At 35.5% G+C, this 16,008-nt stretch overlaps 1 protein-coding gene across 1 annotated transcript in view; it reads left to right on the top strand.

Moving 5' to 3' along the window:
- The window catches only part of SOX6 (SRY-box transcription factor 6), a 245,401-nt gene that overhangs the window by 191,469 nt on the left and 37,924 nt on the right, over positions 1–16,008 (top strand). The gene's annotated exons all lie outside the window — the stretch shown is intronic.

Here is a 16,008-nt window from a genome sequence, read left to right as displayed (position 1 = left end):
CTAGCATGGTGGAGTATCACAATGTTCTTGAATGTATCTGAGTATGCTTAAATCTGTGACTCAGAATCAACAAAGAATCTAAGCTCAAAACAGTGCTTTTGGCTCTTGGTTTCAGTAGGAAATTAGAAATCCACATTCTTTGTTGAATCTTGACTTAGTTTCCAAATAGTAAAGTGAAATGGGGAACTGTAATAAAATAGAGAAAGTGGAGAGAGAGAATGTCCAGCATTGGACTGAGCAGGACAACATTCAGTTTACCAGACAGCAACCTGGAATCATACCCCAAAGGTGAGGAACAGTTTCTGTCATGCATCTTAAGGACCACGCAGAGGGCAAAGAACTCCTTTGTAAAATTGTTTGCATCTGTGTTGTCCTGCTCTGTGGCCTTTCCAAAGCCTACAAGTTTTGCTCCAGGAACAGGTCTCCGTGTGTATAATAAAGCCAGTAAACACTGAATTAGGTAACTGGCTGAGCTATAAGGCAGCCCTTTTGGTGAAGAATGCTACTCTGTTAGCTTCCTTAGAGGTGGCTTATGCTGCAAAAAATACAGCATATATGATTTTACACCACTGACACAAAGTCAGTTATATACCACAAGACTTGCTCTACATTTCAGTTAACTAGAAAGGAGTCCCAGGAATATCCCTGTAATCATTATGGCATTGGACAAATTGGAACTGTTATGATTCAATTTGGTAAAGAACAGAAACTGACACATTCATTAGCCTACAAAGCACCTAGTGTTTCAGAGTATTTCCTGGAGAAAAGAAAAATAATTCATTAATGAAATTCTGTGATATTCTGTATTTCAGAGCGTAGGTTCTATATACTTTGGGGAGTATAGGGGGAGATTATATTATACTCCAAAGAGCAACAGGAATTTTTTATCTAGGCTGAGTATAAGATTCAGTAGAATATTATTTATAACTTAAACCATGAATTTGATGATATGATCTTTTCTCAACTCACAAGGGAATACTTAGTGAGTAAGCAGACTGTAGGAAGGCACAGAAAGGAAAGGAAATGTAAACAGAGCTGTCAAATATTGATGCATACCTTTTAATCTACATTTTATATTTTTGCTTGATTCTTGATTCTTTACATCACTTAAAGCAAGAGAAAGGGTTGGTGTCTATTAAAACAATTTGTTAAACAATTACTACACAGGATTAAAATGATTTTACAGGACAAATTCAGAGGTTAATAGATTTTTATTTCTACTAGTGTTAGTTTAAGTGTCAACATTTAAAACCTCATTTAATACAGGTTCATACTATGAAAAACAGAGGAATTAATAACTGATTAGGCCATATTCAGACAAAACTTTCAATGTAAAGTCAGTGTTTGTCTTAACTAACTGAGATGTAGGGTAGTAACCTTAAAGTTATAAAATAAATGTCATGCCTATGATTAGTATTAAGAGTTTATAAAATAATGCTAATTTTAAAATGTATTTTATGAGTTTCAGTTGCTTGACATTTAAAAATATCTAAGACACTATAAGGGCTATTAAAAGAATTCTTAACATTTCATTTGAATTTGAAAAGTATAAAAATGGCATCTGCTTACTTATCAGGCCTGTTCCCTGAGTTTTTTCAGTACCATGTTTACTTCTTGTATTGGATACAGTAAATTCTTATTTTTCCTTTCATCTTTTAAAGAAAGGGAAATAAATGGTTCAGTGAATAAACTGGGATTTCTTTTTTTGTGCAGGTTACTAGCAATACACAATTCCTGATACACATGTAGGAACAACACAGATGGATGTACAGGTTCTAGGTTGTGGTTATACATCACACAATATGAGGAAAAAAATTTAATTTACTTGCCAATTTAGCAGAGTTTATTGGAAGTCTTAAAAATATATAAAAAAACATTGTTCTCAAATGCTGTCTTTTGTCTGGAGGCTTCTCATGGCAGCGTTTGAAACTTTTAAACTCTGAGAAGAAACAGCAGCAAGGAAATTTGTAGTTAAATCTCTAAATCCCTTTATATAATCCTGCTAGCTTTGTTTACTGTAGCATGTACTATAGAAGGAATCGTTAAAGCAGGAAAAAGTTATAGTATGTACTCTGATTTTACCTTTGGTATACTAGTTTGTTATCCTTGCTCTGAAAATGCAAGAACAGCAGGGTTTGCAAAAGAATGGGATATAAATTAGTCGTTTTCAATGCTGATATGTCCTGACTCACTATCTTAAAGAAAATAGAAGAGTTAAGTCAGAGTCATGAATACTAAGGGAATATATTTATATTTTATAGCATGTATAAAATACATTAAAAACAGAGGCATCCTTTGCACAAATAGAATTTTAGAACACTCATTTTACTCCTTTTACCCCTTGCCTTTCAATTTTTACATTATGGTGTATTTCTTTTACTTTAAAATTGATGGCTAGGATGATCAGAATGGGGGGAGGGAATGATAGATCACTTCAGTAAAAAAACATAATTTTGAAATAATTGCATGCAAAGAATATAGTGTATACTTTGTCATAATCCCATTGAGGCTTTGATAGCATAGTTGCTATTCTGGACTAGTTTCTTTTGAAGAATGAGGACACTATGTTTTCAGGACCAAATTTTCAGAAATGGGCTTCAGGTAATTAGACTTGTATAAATAAGTAGCTAGAAGCTGGCACCAGAAAAAGATGACAAATTAATTGCCTGCAGATGGTTTAAAAAAGCTATTGAGTTTTGGTCAGTTACTGGTCTTCAAGTTCAGATAGCCGGTAATAGTTTGTTGTGCAAATGATTGCCATTATAAAATTATGTACATAGCTTCAAAGCCTGGGCTTAGGCCTTTTTGAAAATGTGTCATTTAAATCTCAGAAAGCTTTGTATTTCGTTAGAGACACAGAACTGAAAATTGCCTGTGTTCATGTTCTGCTGTTCAAAAAAATCTACAAAGCTTTAAAAGTGCTCACAGAGATTCACTCATCAGAAAGCGCAAAACAAAAACACGAAGCGCTGGCACAGTCATGCTTTACCATTTGCAAAAACATTAAGGTTAGGCTACTCTTCAGAGATGATACTATTCAAAGGACATCTACAATTTCAGGGTTATTTCAGTTTGTGTATGCAAGGCAAAAAGTCATTAGAACAGAGCTGACATTTTCTCCTTTACCTGGCGTGTGTCAGATGCAGGCTGACTGAGGAAAAGGCTTCACAGAGTAAAGAGAAATACTAAGGAGGGGGAGAGAATTAGGAAAATCCAGAAGATTTTCCAGGCTACAAAGTTCTTTCAATTTGATATGAGCAAAAAGTAAAATTGTAAGAAAATTGGCTTCATTCAGAGGCTATGACTTTTTTTTTTTCCAGTCAAGCCATGCTTACCTGCAACAGAAACGAGTTCATTAAAGTACTTAAAACAGAATTTGCATTACTAGAGCTGCTTGAATTTATTTTAGTACTTTAAACTAGGATGAATGCCTAGAAGATTTTATTTAAGGCTCTAAATGAACCTGAAAATGGTATGTAATCTATAACATAACTGACATTATATTAAAAGGACCAGATCTTCCGATCTTGCTGCCTTTTTTTGTGTGTGTGTGTGCCTAAAGCATGAAAACAGTGACAAAAAAACTTCAGAAAAACTTTGTAGAAAAAATATAGGCAAATATGCATTAATCTTCATTGGAGAAAAATATATGAAGTCAGGATATAACACATACCCACTAAATATTTGCATTTCTGGATATGGTTCTGGGCAACCTGCTCCAGGTGGCCATGCTTGAGCAGGGGGCAGTGGGCCAGGTTGCATGCAGATGTCCTTTCCAAGCTAAACCATTTTGTGAAATAATCACAACATATCTGCTAGACCCAGGGATACCCCCACCTCCCCATTTTCTTACATAGAAAGAAAATTATTTGAGATTTGAGAGGAAGCAGAATGTAGTATAACATTTGTATGTTTATATTCCATTCTCATCCTTTCGTAGATTTTTAGAGAACTGTATATTTGCAGTACGAAACCAGAATTGGACCCCAAAATAAATGACGAGTCAGCACCTGCTTTCTGGGAATTATTGTACTGTAGTACCCCTTATAATGAGCCTTTTATTCCTTTCTTATCTCTAAATAAATATTTTACAATTTGAATCCACATCATTTGTCCTAATATAGACCACTGTTTGTATGCAAAATGTGTACATTCTTAAAAACATATATTATTTACCCTTGGAGATGTTACAGTCTATTGATCGAATCCATATTTAGGCACTTGGATTTGACTTGATAAGCCATAACGACTCCTTTGGAGGTGTTACGGTCTGCTGTATTTAGGGACTGTTAAATATGTGGATTACTGACACAATAGAGTGTAACAACTCCTCTGGAGCTGTTACGCTTCATCATTTATATGAAGCCACTGCACATGCGTGCAAACTATGCCTGATAAAACACTTCGGGAAGTCTTTGTAGAAAAAGTTACTAGTCATACATAGTCTCCTTTTCACTGCCCGCACCCCTGCGATGACTCCATCGTTGTATTGCATTCTTCTAAATGCAAGCAGTACTGGATTATGTTGCTGACTGTTTGTTTTGTTTTGTTTTGTTTTTCCAGCTTTTTTCTCTCTGTATATTCCAAACTGTAGACAGAACAACTGCAGAGGCAGGAGTCATAGTACTTTTTCTGCAGCTGCAGGGTGTTTCTCAGAGAATCAAAGAGAAGTACCTTGTACTAGCATCCTTGTTACTAGTCATTTCTGAAATAAGTACAAAAACAAAAACAAAACACAAAACAACAGAAAAAAACACATTTAAGAAAATACACTTTCAGAGTATCTTATGTTTGATTATCTTTTCCTTTTATCAAACACACTAATCACCACCCTTAAATTGAGAACATGAATAAATTAGTTATAAGGGCCTTGTGGATTTTTATAAATCTTTATGAATAATGGGTTTAGATTTGTAGCAAGTGATTCATTCTCTTTTGCTTTTAACTTTTAAGAAAAACTTTTTTTCCCCTTTAGTTTCTTATATAAGAACCTTTATTTGCAGCTGGCAAATAAGAAGTCATCGCTTATATTTCATAGTACTGAGAGACATAACTGAAGCTGTAAGCATTTTCAGTTGGATTCTTGTTTCTGTGGGTTAAATCTTAATTCTACTTGTAATTAAAGGGCAAATACCTTAGTCAGGCAAAAAAAAAAAAAAAAAAGAATAGTAGCGTCAATAACAAATGACTAGCTTTACAAAGTTGTTACTTTTTCATGGTATTGTCTCAAGAATCATACCAAGTTCTGTTCTTGGAACTCCCCAACTTAAAGAAGGTCCTACCCCATATAGCTCACACTTAGGTATGTTATAATGTAAGTTTAAATGCATATTTTTAAATTCTGTAATAGAAAATCAGCATAGAGAGAAAAAAGAAAGACACTGTTTTCTTTAACTCAGTGAGAATGTATTTCATCTGTCTAATGAAGAATCTGATTTCCACAGAGACACTGCAACTGGGAAACTGTTTTTGCTGAATACATCATTCTCCTCAGTCAACAAACCTTTACCTGTGGAGTTTCTGAGACGTAGAAGGAGGCATCCCCTTTACAGTCCCATAATTTTAATACAGATAAATTACTTTTCTAAATTAGATGCTCCAGAACAGGGAGAACTTTCAAATACAAATCCCAGCAGTCCTTGTTCTTACCAACATCCCTTATACATTACTGTGAATTTGTCCTGTTTAGTAATCTAATTGTGGCCGTAAATAATATATGTAAGCAAAGATTTTTTTAATACTAAGTGTTCAAAGTTAACTTCCTAAAGCCATATTTGGACACTGGTATTTTATTATAAAAAATCTTCATTAAAAAAAAAAAGTTCTAAAGGTTTTTGAAAGTGCAATAATTTTGCAATTTCCTTCTTTGGCTTAGCACTTATCCTTGCCACATGAAAAATCTTCCTTTATTTTATATTAACTATAATGCTTCCTTAATAATTTTGAAAGCAAAGTAGTTACTCAAGTGAAATTTTTATGAAATAGCCATAACGTAGGAGCCAAAGTTCCACAGAGCTAGCTCTGAAAATTTTACCTCAGTGCGGGGAAGCAGGTTTGTTAGTGTCTATACAGTTAGCATCTATTTTCAGTGAAATTCAGTAGTTTTGTAACCTTCTACAGCACTTTTTATGATTATTTGGGCAACTCAGAATTTCAACTGATGTAATACTGCCCCCTTTTATTAGAACTGGAAAACATGCTGTTTATTTATGCTGTTGCTTCCAGTGTTTGAAATTATGTGACAAGATAAGATAAACCATGAAATCAGTATAACAAGGAAGGGGAGGAAAAAAAAAAAAAAGTAACAATTCCAAGCAACTTTTTTGCTGGGTGTACTGTCTGTTTTATGACTGGGCATCCTATGCAGCATGTTATGCCAGGGAAATCCCTTCTGTGTTTCTGAGTTCGGGGTGTTGACAGGTTTTGCTTTTATATGAATTTTATTATCATATGTGCTTGCATTGGTTTTCTAAATCAGTGCATTTTTAGGACAACAATAGGGCACAATGTGCATTTTTTTTTTAATTATTTTATAATTATTTATTCTAAGGCCTGATCAGGAATTAGATGCATCTTTGGATAGCTGGATGATTTTAAAATCCCTCAGACGTGGAGTAGTGTTGCAGTGAATTTATTTTTACAATTAGAACTTTAAAATGCAATTCAAAATTAAATTTGAGGTAGAGCTTCTTGGGGGAAAAAAAACGGGGGAAGAAAAAAAAAAAAGCCCTAACCCCTGAGTCTCCAACTGTATCTTTTAAAGAGAAGAGTTTTCATTAAAAAAAAAACAAAGGGAAAAAAAAAAACTTACTTTTGATATAACCCTGAAGCCTGTACTATATCACTAGCTTTCACAGATATCACAGAAAATAAAACCAGGCTTAGAAATTTTACCTATACTCAAAGAAATGTTTTATCTGACTTTTCTGTATTTAGTGAGGAAGGTGATGGAATTTGTAACTTCAGATGCATAGAGGGGTCAAGTACAGCCCTGACACTGGTACCCAGATTATAAGAGTTATGGGAGGAAAATGCCATTGCCAACATTAGCCTCTGTATAAGAACATAGCTCCATTATCAAGGCCAGGTTTATAATGGGAACCAGGTGTGAGAGGCTGTGGGTATGAAATCTTGTCAAGTCTGTTCCTCAAACTCAAAAGATAGAAATATTAAAGCTGCTCATGGAACGCTAACCTCCTGCCTGTACGTAACATTAGGATTCAGTCTTTAGCTGATTGCATAGCTATTACTCAAATACTCCTATTTACACCTAAGTATTCATACTTATGCCTACCAATATACTCACTGTTTGTTTTTTTTTTCCCAGATTTATTTTGTATGCTATGTGTGGAAAGACATAAAAATAATGTATTTGAAATTTGCACATTAAAAATACATGTTCACTCAAACTGTGGAATTGACAATAAGAAGACAAAAAGAAGCAGTGTAAAATCTCTGGCATATATAGGTCATCTAAATTTACAGATAAGTTAGCTTTGGCATCAGCTTACTGTGGATCCAGTTTTGCACCAATGGAAGGGGTTGCTGTGCAGACCTCTCTTTTTAAGCCTTTTGGTCAATTGCCTTACTTTACAAAATTGTCTTGATAAAGTAGGTAGCTTGTGCATTTGCACTCCAGTATATCAGATACACAGTTAAATGCTTAGTGCACCAAATCATGTAGCAGCTGGTTAAAATAAAATCTAAATTATTTGTCTATTGATTAAATTATCAAAAATCAGTTAAGTAAAAAATGCAGTATTTGGAAAGTATAAATCACTGACACTTTTTTGACCATAAATTAAAAAAAAAAAAAAAGTTTGGCTAGTGATGTAACGTATAAAAGTAAGAAGTTAAAAGAAAATGCACCCAAAGGACCTCCATGAAACATTATTAATTAACTATATATATATAAACACTATATGTTGAAGAAAGTCCCCATATTATCTGAAGTTTTCAAGTTTTTCATTGCTTCCAGGTCAATCACAAAAGCACTTACTTATAAAATACTGTTTTCAGGAAAGAAACCAGCACACTCTTTGGGAATTAGTTGCTAGTTTTGCCTTTGTATATCGACTACTGGAGTTTTTGCCACTACCTATGCTTAACAACATGCTTGTATGGTGGCTGAATACAACTGTGATGTTTTATTTCTGTTGTCAGGGCTACTTGAAGGATTGCCTAGCTGCATATTTTAGACCTCATTAATAATAATGATGATGATAATAATAACAATAACAAAAGGGGGGATTGGCCCATTTCTTCTATCTCTTTTCCAGCTCAGGAAAAAAATGCCAAATATCAATTGCATGGGGAATTTCCTGTGGAAAGGATAAAAACTTTGCCCTCTTTTGGTCTTTTCTCTTAAATATTGGAGCAGCAAAATATCCTAAAGGGACAGCATTTGATGAAAATGTGTCCCAGAGCTAAATGCTGAAATATTTGCACAAAAAAATATGGGGATAATTTTTCCAGGAGAACATGTGTTCTGCCATAAAGGAATAGTGTCTTTGTGATGGCTGTAACAGCATAATGGTTGTACCTTCTTATGTACAATCCATTTCTAAACTACTCAAGGGACTTTGCAGATATATACTGAAATTTATCCCATGTTTTTATTATGCATCTCCACAAAACAATAAAAATAGGTTGAAAATTACTGTTCAAACATAAATTCTCTGGGACAGGAATATATTCATTGATTTAAATTGTGGGTCAGAATGGTAGCTGCACAATTCTGTCATATCACTTCTTCAATTGTCCTGAGAACTACAGAATATATTTGCATGTTATTTCACACTTAGATACAAGCACAGACATCCACAAAGTTACTACCATTTATTTCCAATTTTTACCATTTATTTATTTTATTTTATTACTACCACTTATTATCCAATTATTACCATTTATTTTCCATTTATTTCCATCACTCTTTTAACTGCAGTATATTAAGTAAAACAAAGATAAATTAGGATTACTCTGCCTGATATTCATTACTTTCTAAAATTAAAGATGTCTTCTGTTTCTCAGGTATCATTAGCCTGCATCAATAGGTACGATAAACTGAAATACACTCACTGTTATAGGATATTTACTCAGCTGCCTGTTTGTGCTACTTTGTGCTGATTTAACTGTTTTGCTTCTAACAAGACAATAAGAATGCTAGCAGGTAAAATCTTCTTTCATCTCATGAAAAGAGTTGAGCAAGTAATACAAAACAGTATTTGCAAATGTTTGAGATCTCTTTAATGGAGTTATGCCATGCTTGTTCCTTACTTTGTTTTCTTTTCACAAATATTCATGCAAACAGATTTTTATTTCTATGCTTGTATTTGCATCTGAACGTGGACATTTGTGCATGATTACAGACATTTGCTGTTTATGCCCAAATTGATAACCTCCTGTTAAAAAATAAAATAAAAAAAAAGGAGGTTTTGATTCACCTCCCACTCCAAACTCCATGTTGACCAAACGAGGATCACAGTATCAGGGAACATTTCCATCCCTGATACAGTGCTGATGCTATTTGTAGATCTCTACAGCAGCTCTGTGAACTTTGCAGCATTTAATCTAGAGATCCTACAGACTTCGCTTCTCTGTGCCTTACCACTGTCACCTTTTTCCTATGGATGGTATGCCAGAGGCATGTTCATCTTTTTTTCCTGTGGTGATGAAGATAATGGATGCCGGAATTGATAGATACAAGTAAAGGCTTTCTACTACCTGGGAGGCCTCCTGGCTGAAGGAATTCCCAGTTGTTTTTTGCAGATAGTTTAAGGCAATATTGCAGTACTCACTATTGAGGCAGGCATCAAAAACAATATAATTTGTCGTACGTGACCAACTAGAGCATAAATCACAACCTGCAAACTATTGAGCACTTAAGTGCATAGTTCATGCATAACTCACAAGCTAGATTGTTTGAACACTTATAAGTTACTTATACATGTAGAATATAAATTGCTGATCCTCCAGTGGTGGTTTGGAAAAATAAGAAAGACTGTATTTGTTGAATAAATTGTTCCCTTCACATAGCTTGTCCATCTGTAGTCACATAACACTAACACCATAAACAGGTCTATCTCAATTGGAAATGCGTAACAGGGTAATAAATGATATTCAACATCAGATTACTCGTACTAAAATCATGTTCAAGTCATAGTAAGCTGTTATAACACTACTTAAAACCTGAAGTATGCCTAACCCACAAGCTGAAATTGCCCAGCTTACATCCTGAAAATCTACAGACAACATTAATTTCTCAGTATTTCACTTTTATGCCTGTGGCCTCTAACATGTTGCAAATGCTTCTATAAGAAAGGCTGGAAAAACATATCAAATTTCTGTTCTCTTCCACTTGCTGACATTCATTAACTGAGGGAGAACATTGAGACAAGGTTTTGGAAAGATCTCCTTTTCACCTCCACCCGTTCCAAAGCAATTTATTAAACAGCCAGTAAGAGAAGTGGACACTTGTGCTTTAATGTCAGGCCTGTGTTGATCAGGTAGCTGTGCATGCTTTCACTGTTATCTTGACAAAGGCTTCTTGGGATAGCAGACAATGGATGCATTCTTATTGCATTGCCATGCTCTTTGCATCCCTGAGTTAAAATGATAAGAGACAATGTCGTTATATGACTGCTATTCAGGTGAACTATCTTTTATATACATATGGATTTTTGTTTACTGCATCCTATTTTTACATGTTTGTTCCCTTTCTAAAGTACGGGAACACTCTGCTGTATTTCAGATGCCAGTACAAATAGAGGCTATCACTGGGAGGATATGCATTAGAACTGTACACAAAGTACACTGACACTGACGTGTCACAAACTGTAAAACTTCTTGTTCTATCAAGGGTTCAGCAGGTTGCCAAAACATACTCAGTTGCCAGATCCTCACCAGAATTCTGTTCCTCGCCTGAAGCCAGTCAGTCTCTTTGAATAAATAAGATTAGGTTGTCTGGCTGCGCTCTTCCTCCCAAGGGATTCCCCTTCATCAAGGGATTACCTGCATGCCCTTTTTTACGTAACTCCTGTATTTTATTCTTCAGTATCATGCTACAGATCATGTCATATCATAGCTGCTAAACGCCTCATGGATGAAGTGCCTGTCAACTCTTTGTTTCCTTTCAGAAAATACAAGAAATGTGTTCTGAAAAGTTTTGCTCCCAATCTTTTTCAGCCAAGCTTTGTTTCTCTTTCTTTGCAAGGAAGGGGCTAATGAGTTAATATTCACAGTTGTAGACTGACAGTATATAGACCAGGACATCTATCAGTCCTCTGCACTGAGTGGCATACTCCAGCTACATAGGATTTTCATTCCATTCAGTGCAAAAGCCATCTGTAGTTAATCAGTATATACTCACCACCAAGGACAGGCAAAAGTAATGAACTGCAGTATGAGAAAATTGTAGTAAATATGTGCATTATCCTATCAGGGAAGGAGATGAAGTGTACTATTTGCTTAGTTTATCAACTGATTTCCCTTTATCTCCATCCATGCCATGTTACTGTAGCTACCTTGGAATCTGTGTTATGAGACCATACAGAATCCAGTAAAATGGTTTAAAAAAAAAGAAAAAAAAGAAAAAAAAAGGTTAAAAAAAAAAAAGAAAGTACATGATTTCCTGTTCATGACCCCAGTTAAGGTCTCTTAATGTAAAGCATTTGCTTTATATTATATATTTGAGGGTGGATTTCAGCACATGTGCCTCTCTGAATCAGGACCCACATTACTTATTCATCCTTCAACTGTTCTGAGATTTGAATCCTATGGTATTAGGAGTGTTCCTGATGTGATACAGGCTATAGTTTAGGTAGTCGAAGTCTCTGTCATCCTGTTACTATGAGAGACAGGGAAATTTTCTTGCAGTGTTTGCTAAGATCTACCAGCTCAGGTCTTCTTTCCTCTTCCTCCAGCTGCTTCTCTTCCCTACTGCTTACCCTCACTGTGCTTTTGCTGGGACTCTACAAAGTGTCATCAAAACAACATCTTCATGTTGCTGTTGTGTGTCACATTGTAATAGAATAGCACACAATTTCTACAGTAGAATTCCCACTACCATCTCACATGGTAAAAAGTGACTATTATTTCACTTATTTTTGCTATACAGTTTGTGTTCTGTATATAACTGTATTTTTGTTGTCTCTGTATTTGTCTTTGATTTGGTTTCACAACTAAGCTGAACACCAAATATATTTCATAAGCAGAATACCCATTTTAACACGTATTTCTGATTGCTTGGAGGTAGCAAAGGAATAGAGATAAAATTGAAAACTGCATTCTAAGATAACCATATTATTTGCTTCTTTAATATTTCTGTTTTGTTAGTAATTAAATTACTCATTTGGGATCAGGCCCTTTTAGGCTGTGCTTTAAACCAAACTAAAGCAGGCATTGCTCCTGACATGATGATCTTTAACAGAATTGGAAAGGCAAGAACTATATTCAGCCAGGTTTCACATGCTGCCCATCCAGAGGAAGGATGCTCTTAGTACTGGTTCTCTATCCTTGCACTGGGCTGCAGCTTGCTGCCCCTTCAAGGACACAGCTGTTTGGACAACTCTGCTGTAAAAGCAACAAAATGTATCTTCAGGAAAGAAAAAAAAAAGAAACCCTCCTTTTTTTTTTTTCAAGCTGAAACATTTCACTGTTTTGAGTTTTCAGCATGACCCCATAAACAGCTGAACTGGAAGAAATAAAGGACTGTGGACTGTGTGTGTTGGAATCCAGTAGATTGGAAGGTGAGGAATGGGGCAGAGCTTCACTGCCGCAGACAGTGTCTGTAAAACTGTGCTTTGAATGTAACGAAGTGTAAGAAATAAGAGTAAGGGAGAGCACAGGTAGGAATATAAAGATCCTGTAGTTTGAATGGTGGATATACTACCAGATGGCTTCAGAGTATATAGCTCTTTCCTTCCTTTTGGCATAATCCCTTTCAGTTCTCCCAATATACAATCATTTGAAATTCCTCTTATGTCTCTGTTTCTAAACCCTAAGAAGAGGTAAACCCAAGCCTTGCTGTTTGCATTCTTCTGATATCAAAGGCTCCTATCCCACTGGGGCCCTTAGCCATAGGAGAGGTTTGAGGGAGGGGGAAGAGATGTTTTTCCTCCTCCTTAGCTGCTCTACTAGATTGGAGGGTGGGGAGGGGAGAGTGAGCAGCAGTAGAATTTAAGGTTCAAAATAGAGGCTAGAATGTGCCTGATGCCTGAGTCCAGCTTGTATACCCACATATCACTGCTTCTTTTGGTTGATGTTGCAGCGGGACTGGAGCTGGGTGGAGGCTGGTGCCTGATGATGCAGAGTGCTCATCCTCTCAGGGAGTTTAGGGAGAGCCCTGGTCAGCCTGTTTTTACAGAAGTCTGCACCCTAGAGATACCGTGTGCCATAGCAGACTGTAGAAGGGTATTTTTCTTTATGTATAAAATCTGTGTTACAGATTTACAGGAAGTATTTATTTATTCTTCCAATTAGCTGAGCCTGAGAATCAGCTAAACAGAGATGGATTTAGAGATCAGCACAATGCAGCAAGATTAAAAAACCCTTTCCATCTGAATTAATGAATTTCAGACTGCTTTTCATAAACTAGTTTTTCAGAAGTCATCTGTGAAAGCTTGTATAAAGAATTTTTAAAGGTAACTTAATGGGATGGAGAAAAGGTTTAAAATTATCTACTGGGGCTGTTGCAGGAGATATTAAATATTGATTTATTTTGGAGTAAGAATCATACTAAAGAGCGAGGCTTGTAGTCAGATCAATTTATCTAGAATACAAACTGTATAGCTGTATTTAGTACAATGTCAACATGAATCTTAAACAAGTGGATGTGAAAGGTTGAGCATTTAATCTAAATCAGTTGGCTATCCCAAATCTTCAACAAAAAAAAAAACCAACAAACACTGAACATTTCAAACTGAACTGCTCCTAAATGTTTCAGGTGGTTTGTATTAAAAAAAATGCTTAATTTAGTGAGTTCATATTATATCATAACCCTCTCCTGCGCATCATGTTGCAACTAGGAACAAAAATCTATAGTCCAAGTCTTTTCCAAATCTTAAGTTTTTAAAACTCCAAACTCTCTTGAAAACCCAACGTAAATCATTCAAGTAATCTGGCAAATAACACTGTAAGCAATTTTCTGCTACTTGCCACTGCTACTGCACTGCCAAGCTTTTGGTCGTAATATAAAAGTTGGCTCAGATTGTACTTAACCAACTAAAACTGATTATGTTCCCTTTTCAGACTTAAATAGAAGCCAGCTAGTGGCATTGGCTAAAATATTTTTCAGAATATATAAGTGTACATAGGCCTGCAGTAGGAAATCCTTTATCCAAGTGTGACATCAAAGCAGTGCTTCTCAGATAATTTAAGTGTTACATTTGCTTTTGTTTGTACTGTTTTCTTTAAACATATTCATTAGACAAGAGCAGAGCCTTTAATGTTCCATGACTGAAAAATCCATCAAATAGATTTACGACAGAGGCAGTGTGGCATAACAGCCAGTGGACTGGCCTAATGTTTAGAAGTCCTGGGTGCAGTTCTTAGCTTAATCATTGACGTTCTGGGTAAGTGGAAGATAATGATTTCCCCTCTTGGTGCCTGGCAATACTGTTACCAACTTTTTTTCTGGAATGACTTGGGTTCTACTGCTGCACAGTGGTAGGTATTATGATTGTCTACATATATAGTAGTGAAAGGCTCCAAAATGTTGATTGCTTCCCAGGACGTTACTATTCCCTTTCTTGTAAGACATAACTAGAAAATATGAACACAATTATAAAGTATACAAGTATACAAAGGAGTAAGGAAGGTATGAAACAAAAAATTCCCTCTTACTTGCAGATTGCATTTGTTCACAGAGTAGCAAAAATCTTCCACTGGAATTGAGGTGTTGGAATGTTCCTTCAGTAAATTGTACGAGCTTTTTGGTGTATGTCATCTGGGGGATGGGGGGTGAATGAGGACAGGGGAAAAGAAAAACTTCATTTTAAATGTGGAGAGGTGTATGTAGGACCCAGTCTACACTTACGCTGAAAGGCAGGTCAAAAATAGGTCTTAAGTTGGACATAAGTGGCTAATATGCTCTGTGGGTGAAACCTCTATTTTTGAAACTCCCATCCATAATTGGTTGTTAAGATAAAAGAACATTTTCTGAATTGTCATTGTTGCATTGAGCTGAAGAGTACTTTAATAGATATCTTATGCAGGAATTTAAAACAATCTTTTCGTGATAAAACAAAACAAATTTTAAAAAATCATTTTACTTCAAATGAAAAGCTAGAGAATGGATTTTTTTTCCAGTAGCGTTAGCTATAGATAACTAGTATTTTTGTCTTTGTATACTGCCGCTGTAAACCCACATTTTTTTTTCAGCCTGTAGATACTCATTTTGCATTTAAGATGGTTTCAGGTGTAAGAGTTTCTGGACTCTGCATGAAAAAAAATGCAAAGCCATATAAAGTACCTTCTCTCTTACATTATTTTGATTTCTGCTTCCTGCATTGAAGAGTTACTCCTTCCTTCAGATGTAAATCTCCCCCTGTTTCCAGGAAGTATGTGGTTGCATGCATTTGCATGCCGGATGTAGAAATGGGAATCTTCATCTTGTTTTATCAGTTGCTTTTTTTGTTTGTTTGTTTTGATAAATGTATAGTGTTCATAAATCAAGTTTGGGCTGTTTTTCCTGGAGTACAAATTTTAAAAATGTAATTTATGAGCAAGTTAGTTCTGGTTGCATTAGAAAGATTTGTAAGTAAATAAGGCAGTTTCACTGGTAGGGAGTTGTTTCTTTGCCTTCAGCTAGCCCATCATTAATGCAAGATCTTGCCCACTTGCAGGACTGGTTTTCTATTGTTTTATTGCTAAACAAGAATTATTCTCGTCCGTACCCAAAGGCTTTCAACCTTGCTGAATAAAAAGGGAAAAGGTGTAAGCAAAGAGGAGAAAGTATCTTAGCCTGTGGAGATGTTGTTTAATGTTTATTTTCAGATTCACTGTGAACCT

The sequence above is a fragment of the Cygnus atratus genome, chromosome 5, assembly GCF_013377495.2.
Source record: "Cygnus atratus isolate AKBS03 ecotype Queensland, Australia chromosome 5, CAtr_DNAZoo_HiC_assembly, whole genome shotgun sequence".
NCBI classification, from domain to species: Eukaryota; Metazoa; Chordata; class Aves; order Anseriformes; family Anatidae; genus Cygnus; species Cygnus atratus.
This window is presented reverse-complemented; position numbering and strand designations above follow the sequence as displayed.